This window comes from Gymnoscopelus microlampas, assembly GCF_963454915.1.
Source record: "Gymnoscopelus microlampas genome assembly, chromosome: 8".
Taxonomy (NCBI): domain Eukaryota; kingdom Metazoa; phylum Chordata; class Actinopteri; order Myctophiformes; family Myctophidae; genus Gymnoscopelus; species Gymnoscopelus microlampas.
In genome coordinates this window covers 14,093,153-14,111,349 of record NC_139945.1, presented here as the reverse complement: position 1 = coordinate 14,111,349, position 18,197 = coordinate 14,093,153, and the positions used below count along the sequence as shown (strand labels likewise).

Below are 18,197 nucleotides of genomic sequence, written 5' to 3'. Positions count from 1 at the left end.
GTAGCAGCAAGAAAGCACCTTGGAGAGGGGTTTGTTTCTGTCCATTCCGCACAGCCATCTATTCTATCTGAACAGCGCGGATACTCAGCTCAGTCTCCCTCTCTCTCTCTCCCTCTCTCTCTCTCTCTCTCTCTCTCTGCCTGGCTACTATCGTAACGAAAACATTTTTTTTTTTGTGGGGATCTCCTCTATTTTCGGTGAATTATATCAACAGGACAGGCCTATTACATCGGATGCGTCTCCAGAATGGTAAGCCTTAAAATACTCAATAAATGTTCGCCGATCTGTTCTGCAAAACAGCTGCAATAAGCCAGCATTATGCAGCAGCAGAGCACACACACACACACGCATACGCACTGTACATTCATACATGCATACATAGGGGCCAGTTTGTGGTACTATACTCGTTTTGAACTGCATGCGTTATTTGTTCGCATATTTGTCATCTGTTTTCCCCTATAATAGAGATTCGTTTTCATTAAAATCACGCAGTTTCGACCACCTTGTCTGTGTGTAGTGTGTTGGTGTCAGTGTTGCCGTGTCTGCTTATTATAAGCGACGTTGGGTTTGTTTTTTTGTAAAGTTGCTTATTATAAATATCGGTGGTTGCGTTTTTTGGGGGCTTGTTTCTAATGTGTATTGGTGCTTAATTTTGGGCTTGTTTTCTAATGTTGTTTCAACCAGTGTTTCTCAAACATTTTCAAGTCAAGGACCCCCGCCTCCCCAAATTAATATGTAGGCCTATGTCTGCGGACCCCCGTCTGAAAATGTGTTATGTTGTTAGATTGTAGATTGGCTATTTTCAAATAGCCAACGACGTGTATTATGTTTAAAGGGCGAAGGAAGGGCTCGCTTAATCTTTTGGGCTTGTTTTTCATATACCTGGTTGCTTGTATCTCTCACACAATCTGGCAACACTGCCGGTCTGCCTATACCTGCACCTTGCATCATTATTATTAGCAGCCTAGAGGTTTATATATATATATATATATATATATATATAATAACACTTTAAACATTACGACGTGTGCGTGGATTTCCAACACCGCAATTAACGCGTCTCGGTTGAGTAGGATAGAGCACTGTTTCCCAAACAGTGGGTCGGGACCCATATGTGGGTCACGGACAATTTTGGATGGGTCGCGAGTAAAAATCCCTTTAGTTTGTGTTTCATACATTTTGGTTTTAATATTTTTTTCAAAAGATTTAAAAAAGAATCCCCAGAAATGTCACAATTTTTCATGAGTTAAAAAACAATTCAAATGTTTTTTTTTCCCTAAAGAATTCCATTTTTAAAAATCCATTAATTACAGGAAAAAATACTTTTATTGCATGTGTTGTGAGCTTGTAGATCTGCTACTTTCACTAGTTTGGGTCCCGGGGAGACATCCGAATGGGTTAGAGCAGGGGTCTTCAACGTTTTCAGGACCCCCTGTTGAAGACCCCTGGGTTAGAGAGAGACGCGCTCATCCTCCTGCTGCGATTTGTGCGTGAAATAGGAACACCAGGAGGACACCGCATAGCACACTGTGTGTATGTAGACTCAGAGTAGGCCTACTGATCTGTTCTGTGTTCCGGCAAAGAGAAACCCTATTAGGACTACTACGAGGTGTGTGTGTGTGTGTGTGTGTGTGTGTGTGTGTGTGTGTGTGTGTGTGTGTGTGTGTGTGTGTGTGTGTGTGTGTGTGTGTGTGTGTGTGTGTATGTATATATATATATATATATATATATATATATATATATATATATATATGTATATATATATATATATATATATATATATATATATATATATATATATATATATATATATATATATATATATATATATATATATATGCATTGGTTCCATAGAGTTAGACTGGTTCCAAGCGTTTTAGCTCGAGACCCAAAAGAGAAATGTGATGACCCAAACTTGCGAAAATAGCAGATCTACAAGCTCAAAACACAGATTGGCTATTTTCACTACTTCCTAAAACATTTGTTTTCAAATTTATGGAATTTGCCATGTATTCATGAAATTATCTTTGAAACTGTTTGAAAAGTGTCTGAAATTGTTTTAATTCACTCAAATTTAGATTTTCTTGGGGGTGGGTTTTAAAAAAAAATGTAGGAAATGAAAACACATAAAGGGGATATTTACTCACAACCCATACAAATGGACCTGGGACCCACAAATGGGTCCCGACCCACTGTGTGGGAACCGCTGACGTATAGGGCTGGTTATATGCAAGTATTTATGGTGAGGCTTTTTTTTCAACTTTTGTTGTACCTTGTGTTCTAAGTGGCGGAGGCACTGCTCCCTGCATGTGTCTGACTGAATAACGGCTTTGTGATAAATACAACCAGGGATGGACAGGTGAGCTGGTTAGAATAAAAAGCCTGCTATACAGGTCTCACCCTCTCCTCTCTGCTCCTTTGATTCCATCAGTGGTGGAAAAAGTACTCACATGTTTCACTCAAGTAGAAGTATCAATACTGCAATGTAGAAAAATACTGTTACAAGTAGAAGTCTGGAATTCAAAATCGACTTGAGAAAAAGTACAACAGTAGAAGTTAGTCATTTTGCAGAATGTCCCAGTTTTCAAATGTATACAATTCTTTTGAAGAACAAGCCCTCAATGCTGCGCATTGTGAGCTTGTATTTTCAAATGGCCAAAATGTATTTAGGGCTGAAGTGGGACTGGGTAATGTATGTTTTGTAATAATAATCAAAATCTACGAAGTAACTAGTAGCTAAAGTATTCAAATAATTGTAGTGGAGTACAATATTTGTCTCTGAGATGTAGTGGAGTAGAAGTAGAAGTATAGAAAATACAAAATAGGAAATACTGCAGTAAAGTAAAAGTACCTCAAAATTGTACTTAAGTACAATACTTGAGTAAATATACTTAGTTACTTTTCCACCACTGGATTCCATTTCCCACTCTATTATACCCCAGTTATAAGACTGTGTCACTGTAATAACAACAGTGTTCCAAAAAGACTGAAACACGGCTGTTATTACCTTTGAATAACGTGTTGTTTTGCTGAGAGAAAACAAAACACTATTTGACATAATTACAGTAATTAAGCACCTGTAATAATTGATTATCTGCTTTACCCATTTGGATTAGCTCACTTGTCGTTGTCTGTTTTCAGGCTATAAGCCTGAACCTGCCAAAAGCATGCGACAGCTTGTGGAGCTATACATTTAAACCACAACTACTTGAGATAACATGATGCCACACGGAAGTACATTGTTTGACGAGATCCAGCAGATTATTTTCAGAAGCTTGATTTCATGGCATGCATTTCCACTGTGTTCTAAATAAACTGAGGCTCCAGAAAGCTTTGGGACTCTGGGGACAATTTGGCGAGGACCCCATGCACAGCATAGTGAGGTCTGGCATGCTCTGCATTGTGTTTGACTGGGCAAGTTGTGAGCATCAGTAGGACACGCACGCACACACACACACACGCACGCACGCACGCACGCACGCACGCACGCACGCACGCACGCACGCACGCACGCACGCATGCACACACATGCACACACACACACACACACACACACACCATGCAGAGATGAGATTGTTAGAGAATGCTAATAGAATGCTAATGCCTAAGAAAAAACAAACAAACTCAGAAATCATGGGAAATATCACTCTTATGGGGAAAATGAATAATATCTCAATTAATAATGCCTAATGACTCCAGACTAATGGGCTAAGTGTATAGTATTCAGTAAAGGTAATGGATTGGATCGGTATTTGGAATGCCTCCTCAGTTAAAGGTTAGCACTTATGCTTAATACTCAGTTATAGTTATAACACAAAAAGAGCTATCGGGGAGACTGGGATTCGTATATCAGTGTATGTTTTGATCGAAACATTGTGGAAATATGACTAGCACACACATAAACATACCACTTTGAAATGTGTCCTGCAATGAAAACCTTTACAAAATAAAATGTATTATTATTATTATCATTATCATTATCATTATCATTGTTGTTGTTACTATACATATACAAATAGATTGTGAGATTTAGTTGTCAGTCATTATTTAAGCTGAAACAAAAGGTATGTCAAGGGTATGTGCAAACTGCAAACATCTCCTCAGTGCCAGCTAGCTGTTGAGGCTTAAGCAGGTTCCCTGCGTACAGCCAAGCTCAAGACAAGGGCTACCCTTGGCCACAGTGGAGCACATGACCTCAGATCTGCGAGGTTAAATCCAACAGAATATAAAGGGCCTCCATCCTTTACTGGCGGAGTTTGGTGAGGAGGGCCTTAAATGAGAAGTCTGAAGTTGCCGGGGTCCCACAGAGGTTAACCTTTTGTGAAACAAGGCTGCATTCTTCCCCCGTTTGTCTTTGTCCCGTTGATGAGCTCTGAGGAGCAGCCACAAGCTCTCCTGCATGATAAGAGGGGAGAACAACTTTCTCTTTGTGGTCGCAAATGAAAAATCTGTCACTGGCTTGTCGTCTTTGTTGTTTGCTGTCCGTTTCTTTTTTAATGCTACTCTGAATTGATATTATTTGTCTTATTCTCCAAAGGACGGACTGGGAATATGGTAGCACGTCCTGCAAAAGCTGCAGATGCACGCCACGACGGGATGACCGCGTTTGTATCCCACGAACATTTTAGTTGTGTCTCGGCTAATGTTTGGCGGTGCGAAGGGAGCGACAACAATGACGCGGAGAGAACAGCGAAAGGCTGCCGTTCTCTCAGGAGTTGTCCACACCTTGTTTGTACCTTTCAAGTAATAATTGTTGTTAGAACACCATAGTTATCGGGGGGAAGAAGGGACCCCATGCAAAGGGCATGTTTTGGACGATAAAGGGCTTTGTGGTCTTGTGCGGCAGCGTGTGCGGCAGAGTGTGTGTGTGTGTGTGTTTGCAGAACATTGATTTGATTTCTGCCGGAAAAGAGGGGGGGGGATATATAAAAAAAAACAAAGTCACACCTTGTAGTACGCTATGCTATTCAACGAACAACAACATGAAACAAGTAATTAGAAAAACACAGGTGTCTGACTGACATAGGATCATAGACCTACGTCATGATGCTGCTCACACATGTTATAATATACTACTACTGTATATACAGGTTATGATTGTCAGGGTTGCGCCTTTAACCCATTCAATCCGGGAACGCATAGCTGTGTCATTTTAGATTTTTAGCTATAACCATTATCTTATACTTTGGGCTATTCAAAAATAGCAGATCTACAAGCTCGTAGCGCGGCACCGAGTGCCGCGCTACGAGCTTGTAGATCTGCTATTTTTGAAAAATCTTGAACATTTGTGCAAATCTTTGAATACATATGTCTTTAACATTTTTTACTCAAATCTTTGCTTCTGGGGGGTCCCTGGAACAACATTTTGATGGGGATCGAAAAAATATTTTGGGGAAATAATTTTGGCGGTCATAGCAACATAAGATAAAAAAATAAAATAAAAACTATTTTAGAAGACTTTTGTAAAATCGGCCAAATTGCTAAAAAAAAAAAAAATCACAAAAATTGCAGATCTACAAGATCTGCTATTTTTTGAGTGGCCAAAGAAATCTTAAAAATGACACAGAGATGCGTTCCCAGAATCGAATGGCTTAAAATCTACACCTGCCCTTTTAGTTCTCTTGACATGCGGGGGGGACTTCAAATGGCAGCAGCACTGAGTGCAACAACACAAGAGGGAGAGGTGAATTTGCTAGTATGCCCTGGAGCATGATGTTTAGTTGAAGCTGCAGTCTGTCATCTCGTGATTTATCACACATAGAACTAATGGGGAGACGTCAAGATTACAGCACTTTATTGGACATGAAAGCTGGGAACGGCGTGGCCTCCACCACCACCAACACCACCACCCCCCACGGTCTCTCTCTTTCTCTGACCACCCCTCCTTCTCTCTCTCTCTGTCTTTCTCAATCCCTCTCTTTCTCTCTATCTCTCTCTCCCTCTCTCTATCTCTCACAGACATTGTCCATGTTTCTATGGCGAGTGGGCAGCTTGCTAATCAAAGGCATGTCGTGCTCGGCAGTGACTGAAAGACTGAAAGATTATCAGTGTAGCGATTTCTTTCCAGTGCGGGGGGGCGGGGGGCATTTACCCTTTGTTCCCGCGTATTAGTGTGACCAACCATGCCTGTGACAACTGTATTCTACATCTCTATATTATTTGAACTTCATGTCAATTCCTTGAACAAAACATGCAAGGCTGAAATGCGGGGGTTTGAAAATGTAAGGCTGGTAGCCAAAGCTGTAGCCAGTGTTGCCAGATTCTGTGAGAGAAACGAGCAACCGGGTCTAGGAAAACCATCCCAAAAGAAGCGACTATGGGCCACATGAGCACTTTAACACATACATCAGCTATTTGAAAATAGCAGATCTACAAGCTCACAACGCGTCGCGATGCGACGCGTTGTGAGCTTGTAGATCGGCTATTTTCAAATAATATCTTGCGGGGAAATTATGATAAGCAGATCTGGCAACCCTGGCTGTAGCCCCCCCCCCCCCCCCCCCCCCCCCACATGCTTCTGTTTTGTCATAGACGGGATTGTGCAATCTCGGTTACAAAAAAAATGTAGCTACTGTAGGCCTAATTCAGACCCAAATATGCAATGCCCCAGAATGATGAGGTTTGAGGATATAGTGTATTATAATTATTTGAATGAGTAATTAGCACCATGAACAGATGAACATTGAACATAAACGCGTGTGTGTGTGTGTGTGTGTGTGTGTGTGTGTGTGTGTGTGTGTGTGTGTGTGTGTGTGTGTGTGTGCGTGTGCGTGTGCGTGCACTGTCATGCATATCCCTGCAAGGCTTTAAAGTACATGTGCATCTAATAATGTGGGTTTCTTGCGAGAGAGGAGGAAGCCAAAATGTCAAAGCAACAGTTCCCAATTCCCATCATAGAGGAAGAAAATGAAAGAAGCATATTGAACGTTGCTTTGAGGAGTTCCTATGAGAGGTTCTTGCATCAGTTGGTTTCTGTGTGTGGTACAGCATGGTGCGGTAACAAGAAGTTCTAAATTAACCCATTAAGACCTGGGACTTTTTGATTTCAGCTAAAAAAAACATTATTTTACACTTTGGCTATTCAAAAATAGCAGATCTACAAGCTCGTAGCGCGGCACCGAGTGCCGCGCTACGAGCTTGTATATCTGCTATTTTTGAAAAATCGAGAAAATTTGTGCAAATTAATGTATTTATATTATTTTAAAGCGAACACTTTTAACTCAAATCTTTTCTTCTGGGTGTCCCTGGAAAAAAAATAATTGAGACGGGTGTCCGTGGTCAAATACATATCATTTTGGGGGTCCTTGACATGCAAAAGTTTGAGAACCACTGATATAGAAACATACGTTTTTCAGAAAACTGTTGGGATTTAGAAGACATTTGTAGAATCGGCTTCACTTCTTAATGGGTTAACATATGACCTGAGACCATAGGGGTCTCATTAATTGCCATACGCGCTTCTGTATCCGTCTTAACAGCACCATTATAAGACCAGCACATCCTACCGGGCACTTGAACTGGATCTGACATTTCAGTTTCATATTGATCGCAGCTGTTGCACTTGAGAGGTAGGCGGTAGATAGGGCTGGGGGTCATCTAAACTTGGTGGATGGAAGCCCCCTAGTTGCACAAAAAAAAAGTATTTATTCTCCTGGGCGGGCAGTCAGTCAGTCAGTCAGTCAGACCCTCAGAGTCCTACATTTCATAGGACAGATGTCATTTTGAGAAGGACTCCAGTCCTGTCGTGGAATTCTGGATCAATCAGCAATCGATGAGGATATGACATATAGGAGTCGAGACAATATTCTAGGTGGTGGTGGTGGTTTATGTACATGATATCATGGTCAGAAGTACATTAACACTCACGTCAGTGGTACAGTAGTTCTGCGTCGAGCACAGGGCAGAGACCATAGTTATACTGGAGCTGGTCTGAAGGACAAACTGAACCATAACAAGATAGGCTGTACCGAAACAATAGCTATTAGGCCCAGTGGGGACATTTAGGCTGTCAATATCATAATGTATTATAGAAGTATTATAAGTAGGGGTGTGCCGATACACTAATTTCACGAAACGATACGATACGATATTTGGCTCACAACTTCGATACGATTTCGATACGATACGCACTTTTTTTATTATGAAAATATATGGAGGAGAAAAAAAGAAAATGCAAACAAATAATTCTGTTTTTGCATTATTCAGACATGCAAACTTGTAGCTTTTCAGCTACAATAGCCGTTTTGAATCCAAATAGTATGACACCTGAACCGAAAAAAAAACATGTTGTCACTCTTTTCACTTCGGGGCCGTTTGCATGCCTGATTATTATGATTGTAAAAAAAAAAAAAAAAAAAACGATATTTTTTTTTCTCTAAAACGATACATATCGTCGCGAAAACGTATCGCGATATATCGCGGGACGATATATCGGCACACCCCTAATTATAAGTGATGGTAAAACATAAAGATTTGATATAAGCAGCCATATCATTTCTTCCTCAACTCCCATAACCGCATGAACCGCATGATTCCATAGATGTTGATTAATTGAATACAGAGCACCACAATGGCAAACAAGTCCCCAGTACCCTTTTGTGTTATCCTTTTCGCCTTAATATCTGACTGTACCACATGCTGGTTAAATGTTTTACTAATAAAGTATTCAATCCATCAATCCCTATGCAGGGGGATAGGCAAACTGCCTATATACCTACATGCTCGTGACCCATTGTGAGATTTTAGATTGGCTGTTTTCGGTGAAGATAATTGGTGTAGGAGGGCACCTAGTACAGAGCCCAGGGGGGACTCCAGTCAACTTATAGGGTTTTAAGTGGTTCATTTCCCCCAGAAATGTATTTCTGCAAGCTTTTATGGACAAACAAAGCATCGCATTGGCTCCGATCACCGCTGAGGCTCGCCTGTCACAAATGGTCAAACTTCTAGCACCTGTTCGTGCTACATAGGACGCCAACAGACCGTCACATGCAGTTGGTCTGAAAATATGACACGATTGGCTGAAAAATGGCTCATTATCTGGCAAATCAGTTGCAGATGGTCCATGCTTACGGAGAGGTATTGTTTAGGCACGGCCAGTTCTTGTACTGATGGGTTAGTACAGTCTATAAACGAACAGATGGTGTGGTGTGACGGACAGTGATCTAGCTACTTCTCAACAAAGTACCTACTTGGACAATGATTGAAACCTGCTAAAAATAAAAATGCAATGCAGCTCACAGCTAACCCTGTTAAGATTGTTTATTTACACACTTACACACAGAGCAGATTAGCTGTTGGTCTCACACAACTCCAAATGTGAGCCCGGTCGTGGGGATCCGAAATATGGACGGAGACCCAATCTGAGGCTGACCATCTGAAACGGTTCCCATGCAGCCAGCCTGCTGGCTCTCATGGACTGATTCTGTCCAACTGTCGCGTTGATGCGTTCTGTCTGCCGGAGTACGAGCGTGCGCTCTGCATCAAACAGGCCCAGCATTCAATTCACACGACTGTGTGTCTGTCTGTCTGCTGTTCTCTGTTACAGGCTATGGACAGTAGTTAACTGTCTTTGGCTATTCAAACATAACAGATCTACAAGCTTGTAGCGCGGCACCGAGTGCCGCGCTACGAGCTCGTGGATCTGCTATTTTTGAAAAATCGTGAAAATGCGTGCAAATCTTTGAATATATATATATTTTTTTTTAAGTGAAGATTTTTAAAATATTTTGTTCCAGGGATCTCCAAAGCAAAGATTTGAGTTACAGATGTTCGCTTTGAAAATATATATTCAAAGATTTGCACAAATGTTCACGATAAAAATAAATAAATAGCAGATCTACAAGCTCGTAGCTATGAGCTTGTATATCTGCTATTTTTTTAATAACCCAAAGTGTAAAATAATGGTTATATATTATTATATCGTTCCCGGATTGAATCGGTTAAAAAAAGAACAAGTCATTTGTTGACTGGATTACAAATCACATTGAACTTGGAACAACGCGACACATGAATAATAAGATCCTATAACGTCCTGTTTCAAGGTTACAGTACATTATGAAAGCCAGCTGGGCAGACAGTCATCAAATCTCATCACACAGCCCCCATCAGGCTAACAAAGTGCCCTTTATTATTATTTTCTTTGCATGTTCGGATCCTCCCATCAGCCAAACAACCTCCCTAGTGGCATTTCATCATGACCAAGATAATCTTATGCAAGATGTTGAAATGGCAGTTAATTTGCAGGTATAATTAGACCCCAGTGATTTACAGTTGAAAGGCCAACACGCAGGGCTGCGCTCAAAGAGACTCGGCTGTTTTTGAGTGTCGTCAATGTGCCTGCATGTTTTTTGAAATGTCAGAGTCAACAACACTGTCTGAACCTACAGCTTTTAGCCCATTAAGACCGGGAGAACGCATCTGTGTCATTTTAGATTGGATCTATAACCATTACATTAGTTTATACTTTGGGCTATTCAAAAATAGCAGATATACAAGCTCGTAGCGCGGCACAAGCTTGTAGATCATCATCTGCTATTTATTTTTGTACCTCGATCATTTGTGCAAATCTTTGAATACTGTACATATATTTTTTTTAAACATTTTTAACTCAAATCTTTGCTTCAGGGGGTCCCTGGAACAACATAATTTGATGCGGATCGGCGGCCAAAAACATATAATTTATGGGTCCTTGACATGAAAAAGTTTGAGTACCACTGTTTTTTCAAAAAACTGTCAGGGATTTAGAAGACATTTGTAAAGATTTGCACACATTTTCATGATTCTTTCAAAAAAATAGCAGATTTACACGCTACGACCTTGTATTTCTGCTATTCTTTGAATAGCCAAAGAAATCTTAAAATTACCCAGAGGGGTTTCTGGTCTTAATGGGTTAATTCAATGTTTAGTATATGAAGCAATTCACTTTCCAGTCTATTGCATTATATAGCTGAATGCAGGCCCTGCTGCATCACATATACAGTAGCTGGTCTTTTGATAAATTGATGGCTTTGTTTGCAACTGCATCGTCTGCGATGCTTGCCACCCACATGACCTGTACAGACCCACAGGGTAGAGATATTCAATGATGCACAAAGCTTTTAAAAGATATGAGAGTGCCACTTCGCTTGCTGACATCAACAACCATTTGATCAACCATGGTTATTCTTCTACATCTCGGGGGAAGGGGTTGCAACTTGCACTTTGCAGCTGAAGGCTGTGTACACAGTCTAATGAAAGCTTACAGTGAATAAGTAAAATGTGTGAACCTTATCGAGTTTTTCTTTTTCAAAATAAGATTGATTTGACAATATACAAATCCTATACTGTTGTTTACTTTGTCTCATGCAAATTGGAAATATGTTAATGGCTGTCACCGTGGTTTTCATAGTTGGACAAACAACATGCATTTTTAAAAACGCTCATAATTCTTTAATGACCATGTATATTTATAGCTCTTTGCTTCTCACATGCAGCTGTTGTATTCTGGTCAGCTTTTTGAGAGCAGTGTGACTTTCTCTGTTGTCAAAATAGCCATCATGGATGTGTTGTTTATTTGAGGTCGTTTCCTGCAGAGGTGCTTCACCTGCTCATATCTCACCCAGCCACATCGGGTTTTGTTTTTATCACAGGCTATTTCCAATGTTTACCTGTACCTGACTTCAGTGCAGATGTACCTGCCTGATTTCATGCAAATGTGTTGATACAGTTCCGTAGCTATGGTGCTATTCTAAGCATACAAAAAAATAGACAGCATTCAAGCCAAGTCCCAGGATATTCAGAAGTCGACACTTTTTTCTTTATTAAAAGGAGAGTCGGGAGGTCAAGCACCATTAGAATTTTGCCTTACTGTACGGATTAGTGAGCAGCTTGAGGGGTAGACAGCACACAAGGGTATGGGGACATTATGCTGTTGCTGGATTTAATCCCATGACAAAAAAAGGCACACGTGGCTTAAGTCCTAAACATTATACTATCTCTGGGCACAGCCCATCCTATTGCACACTGATCAGGATGTTCCAACTAGATTTCACATCAGAAGCATAACCCCCTGTTACCCTATGTTAGCAATGCCAGTGCAGCTCTTTGGGAGTGTAAAACCATTAGTCTACACTTAAAATAGCATTCATGCAATTTCCCTTCCTGCCGTACAGATTGTAGCTGATCCGTGACACAGAGCTCTGTTCTGTACTTTGCTTCAAAGACATCAATTACACTGATAGTTTCAACACCAGAGTTACCGCCAAGAATAACTTTGTCATGTCTGGAAGATAGTGAAATCTTCTTCTTATTAAGTGTCTCAGTGAGGGGTTTCAGGGCCAAGGTGGTGCCGGAGAGTTGTCAATATATTTGCCAGTGTTTAGGCAGCAAAGTGGACTGATAGCTCTCAAGAGATCTGCCCTTAAGCTGTTTTTCTATAAATATTAATAAAGCCCACCAGCCTCCTGGAAGGCAGCTAACGGTTTGCCCCGGTTCACAGACCAGGCATCAATGTGACACATTGTGAAAGGTGTGATGAGATAACTTTTACTGACAGCAGCCGTCTCTTTTAACCCATTAAGACCTGGAACTGTGTCATTTTTAGATTTGAGCTAAAAAGCATTATTTTACACTTTGGGCTATTCAAAAATAGCAGATCTACAAGCTCGTAGCGCGGCACCGAGTGCCGCGCTACGAGCTTGTAGATCTGCTATTTTTGAAAAATCGTGAAAATGTGTGCAAATCTTCTGAATATATATATATTTTTAAAGCGAACATTTTTAACTCAAATCTTTGCTTCTGGGGGTCCCTGGAACAAAATATTTTGATGGGGGTCCGCGGCCAAAAACATATAATTTTGGGGGTCCTTGACATGAAAAAGATTGAGCACCACTGATATAGAAACATACGTTTTTCAGAATACTGTTGAGATTTAGGAGACATGTAGAATCGGCTTCAGGTCTCAATGGGTTAAAACGTTACCTGTGTATTGAAATACATACATTTATGAAACCTTTTATTTCCTAGTGAAAAGGTCCAGTGCAAATCGGGTTCAAAAGCGAGCAGCCATTATTCTTGTGATTTCATCTGAACCTGCTGAAACAGTAATGCTGAAATTGGTTCTGTAGGAGGATTGCCACACCTCATCCATGTCCAGCTCTTGTCAGTTTTGCCAAACAGGCAAAAATAGGTAATGCTCCTTTTCCACCTTAATACATTTATAATGACTGAATATGAGCTTTAGCAGACTAGCAGTTATATGACACATTCATGAATACTAATTCACGTCAATGACAGCTTTCTCAGGCTGGCCATGGAATACCTATTAGTCATTTTTTTTCCCACAGCAACGGCCAGCAAGCCGTAGGCATACAATGCCATATTCAGGATAGTCCTGGGCGAACTGCAGCGGTGCCTGTGCCTGCGCAAATTGACGTTGTTAGTTAGGGACAACGTGTCATAAGGCTGAAAGGTCACGCCACTGTGCCGTGGGCTTCAATGTATTATATGTGCTTGTTTATTTAGTGAACAAGCCTTACTCTTACGTGGAGATTTCAGTCTGTCTTAATATGAGCTATTTCCTACTGAAACACATGCCTTGATAGGCCATCCATTAAAGTTATGGAGATGAACATTGAGACGTCCTTTCTGTATTGTACACCTTTCTAAGGTCTGGGTCCTTCTGTCATGAAAGGCTTATCTAGCCAATCTAACCTACTGTATATCTAACCGAGTCACAATTAGCTGAGAACCCTTTGTCAACAAAGCACTCCAAAGTAGAAGAGTAGGGATGTGACAATCTGTCGCCCCAACTCTAAATATAGAAATTACCTTTAATAGAAACATCTGTTTTCCCAGAGAGAGACAAAATAAAACACACAACGCATCATGCCGTTTCTGCATCAGCTGCACCCACATTCGCAAATGAACCTTTGAATGAGTGCATTAAGGTGCAATAAATAAAATGTGCTTGTTGTGTTTACAGCACAGTTATCTGCTTCTCACCCATCTCCTTTGAACTCAAAAGTAGCAAACGTGACTTTTTAAAGCCTTATTCAGAAACATTCGAAAACCTTTCCAAAATAGCCAATTCAAAATGTAAAAACGAAATGAAAAACCTACAACACTGTTTTCTAAATGGGAGAGGTAACACTGTGTGCGAGTGCACATTTGGTAATGCAGCAACTTCACATGCAGTAGGCGTGTGATGTGGTGTGCAGATTTTGACAAACTTACGTGCAAAACATGCCGCGTAATGTTAAATCTTGTGATGTGACACACTGTGAGCTTGATCTACTATTTACAGCAAGCGACAGGCTATTTTCAGGTTTTACAGATTTAGTGTTACCTATGACGATGACAAAAAGTGGTGGATGAAATGCTGACTTTGTGCAAGCACTGCGCAATACATATGGATTATGGTAGCAGCAGTACTTCCTATATTATGACCCATTCATGAAGACATCACCCCAGTGTCTCCGGTGACAGTGCAAGGAGGATAGAGTCGGGTAGGAAAGAGCACTTTCTACTCCCTGCAGCATTTAAACAGTATATCCAGGTAGAAGTCAGAGTTCAGACAGATCAAATTCCATAACTAAAGCATTGGGGGGTTTATAGCAAAGTATATGCAGCCCTGTGCAGTCGTAGGATGCAGGATTTCAGCATATGATAGAAGTGAGCCACGCTGTCCCCTCTCGCCGAGACGCCAACGTTTCAGCAACACAGTAAACAACAAATTAATTATAACTATATAAACAGAGTAGACTTGACTAGGAATTGTTAGGTAAACCTGTTTACTTTAAAGCCTCAAATTGTTTCTTTGAGTCGGTGGTAGAGTGTGGAAATAAGACAATATAAATCATGTCTGACCAATCAAAAATCTTCACATTGGTATCTCTGCGCTGGTGCCAAAATTACTCACCACATCAAAATTACATCAACAAAATCATTTTGTTCTTAATGACCTGCCAAAAAAAAGTTTGAACTCGTTTGGAGTTACACCTTTAACTGCAAAATCAGAGTAAATGGCATGAACCCTAGTCAACACACGATAGGTTAAATAGTCACATAATTAGCATGCAAAGAATGATTTCTAATTGATCTTTATATCTCAGTGGACAATCCAATAAGATTATTAGAATCTTACCTTTATTTCACCAGTAAAAACACATGGAAACAAAGTCTCTGAACTGTTATTGAATTTCTTGGGTTAACGTAATTTCTATATCAACTAATTCAGACGAGGAATATGTTGTATAAGGTTGCAAATGTTGTGTGGGAGATACTGTATGCAAATGGAGAACTGAGCAGAAGCTAATGAGTTTGTCAGTGCTCACACGTTCTCTGGGTGTTATTTCCTTCACTCTTCATCCCGTGGAGTCGGTACTTGGCAGCAACGTGTGGATTTGCTTACGAGCTTGCAGAATAAAGGCAATTGGTGGAAGGAAGAAATGTAAAGCGTGCTAAAAGCAAATGTCCTATAGATATGCAACATGTCCTCGTCACAGCTTGATGACGTTTTTCCCCCTTTCAAACAGTTTGATACAGCAAATCTGTTATTTGATCTAGCTCTTGAAACATTTGGAGCATACAGACATTACGTTGGCATGCTTACAGAACAAATGTACGAAACTGAAGCAGGACACAGTTGGACAGAGTTGGACACAGTTGGTTAGTTATTAGCTACAATTGGAAAATACATATGGCTGGTACTGAAAACAATATGGACCCTTTTCACGGCAGCTAAAGGTAATAGCGTTATTTGTGGGTGTGTGGTGTCCTAATGGTCTGTGTGCTAGAATGAAGTTTATACTGTACAGGAGCTGAAGTTGACTGGCCATGCTGGCACACAGTAACACCCAAATAAAACACGCCCATAATTAAGTATTACCGTAGCTGAGTGCGTGCTGTTCTATTTGTCTTGAATTTGATAGTCTCTCCACACCCAATGCATGCTGGGACAGGCTTTGACCTTTCTAGCCTCAACCATGAATAGATCAATTCTGGCTTAATAGCATTAATAGGCCCATGTGTAAGTTGATGCCTGTGAATGTATTCTAAGCGGCATCTACATTAGATATGTTCCTAACAAAACAACTAGTCATAAGCAAATTAACCTGATGAATTGGCGATAACACCAACATTGGCTCTAATTAACCACTTGAACCCTATATACTTAAGTTGACCCTGGTTCCCCAGGTCTCTGTACTAGCGCCGCTCCTTTTCTTTCCCATACAGCAAATTACTTTGTCAAAAATTGCCGATCTTCAAGCTCACAACGTGTCACATCGCAGCGCGTTGTGAGTAGATCTGCTGTTTCCACAGAATGTTCGTCCCCCAGAATACGGAGGGATGCTAACGTTCATCATGTGGTTAAAGGCATTTCCACTGCCTGACTATAATAGCACACGCTATAAAAGCCATGTCTTCATTCAGTCCCCTGTTATCCAAAAGCACAAGCATTAAAGCCATTTCACACCAGAGATGATTCCTGTGTGGCAAGGTGTAAAATTGAGCGGCTTTGATGTTAAGCAGTTTATTTAAGATTCAAGAGGAGGGTGCTAATTAATTAGCCTAGTTGACAACAAGGCAGTGGAGTATCATTCCATCAGACAACTAGACACGTACAGTTATTTAAAGAACCAATTAAAACAATGGATGATTAATGCATATATATATGTCAGCAAGCTGCATATTGTTTTTTCTAAGTGAATAAAACACAATTGTTTTTGACAAATCTATATGGGGTAGAATATGTTAATACAATACAGTAGAACTAACACAACCTTTTTAATTAGTCCCCCTGCTCTTCTATTGAGAAATGCACTGTACTGTATACCCTGTGGTTGAGTAGGACCACAACCGACAAATGGTTACTGCATAAACCTCCAAAAATACTCGATACAAAATAATCAACCCAAAGCTTTAAAGGACAACTTTGTTTTTTACAACAAGGGTTATTTTATTAGTTTGTAATGATAATAATTAAAAGATGAGTGTTATCTTTTCATCATATATTGCTTTCTGTCATTTTTTTTCTCGATTTTGTGATTTTTAACTGGGGGCAGAGGCATTTGATCCATTAGTAAATAGTCATGAACGCAGCCTCCGATTTCCGTGAAACTTTGTACGCACATCCCCACTAGGCCAATGAAGAAATGCCACCCTACATTTTTTTAAATCAGCCTCATGGTGGCGCTGTAACAGGAAGATTCACGTTTTGGCCTATAACTAGGCTTACTTTTTTTTTAACACTCATCTTTTAATTATTATCATTACAAACTAATAAAATAACCCTTGTTGTAAAAAACAAAGTTGTCCTTTAAGAATTATGTGTCAATTCTTACACTGCATGTCCTGTTCTGTTTTTACTTTGACTGAGCCTTTCTTTCTTTTTTTATACCATGTATTAACACTGTCCCTTCCCAAGTTAAATGTCATCTGAGGTTCAGCTAGTTTGTATATCTACAGTATTTATTTGTAAGAAAATCAGGTTTGCTACTTCTGAGTTCAAAGGAGATGGGTGAGAAGCAGATAACTGCGCTGTAAACACAACAAGCACGTTTTATTTATTGCACCTTAATGCACTCATTCAAAGGCAAGCAGCAAGGATTGGTGTAATGTAGCCGCTTTTCTTTGTACACGTTAAAAATGTTTCACCTGCTGATACCAGCATAAAGTGCGCAGCAATAGTCAAGTCTGGACGAGATAAAAGCATGATATGACCTTTACTGCAGTCTGCTGAGGAAAGAATATGACCTTATAGTCATTAGCTATCTCTCAATTGAGGGAAGCAGGACTGCAACTCTTTGGTCACCTGAGTACCGGATGACAACTCTTGAGTCAAAAATAGCTCCTAGGTTGCGGGCCTCCTCTTTTAGTTAAGACAGAATAGAGCAGAGATTGTTAATGCTGCTAGTGCTGGGGCCAGAGGGGGTAATTATAATATTTGTGGCCTTGTAGGACTTTTTTGGACATCCACGTTTTAATTTCAGCAAGGCAGGACATAATACGCAACACAAAGAACCCTGGCAACACAAGAATATCGGTGGTACCAGGCTTTAAGTGGAAATAGAATTTGGGTGTGATCCACGCAGCAGTGGAAATGTGTGTCATGCCTGCACATGAATTTCCCCCCGGGGTAGTGTGTATATGTAAACAATGTTTAAAACGGGAGGGGAAAATAAATGCAGACAGAGAGCATTAATGATGGCTAAGATATC

At 40.3% G+C, this 18,197-nt stretch overlaps 1 protein-coding gene across 1 annotated transcript in view; it reads left to right on the top strand.

Moving 5' to 3' along the window:
* Positions 1-205: 205 nt before the first annotated feature.
* The window catches only part of tenm4 (teneurin transmembrane protein 4), a 359,498-nt gene continuing 341,506 nt past the window's right edge, over positions 206-18,197 (top strand). Inside the window, 1 exon segment of the mRNA XM_084064566.1 lies at positions 206-249. The gene's annotated coding sequence lies outside the window, so the exon portion shown is untranslated.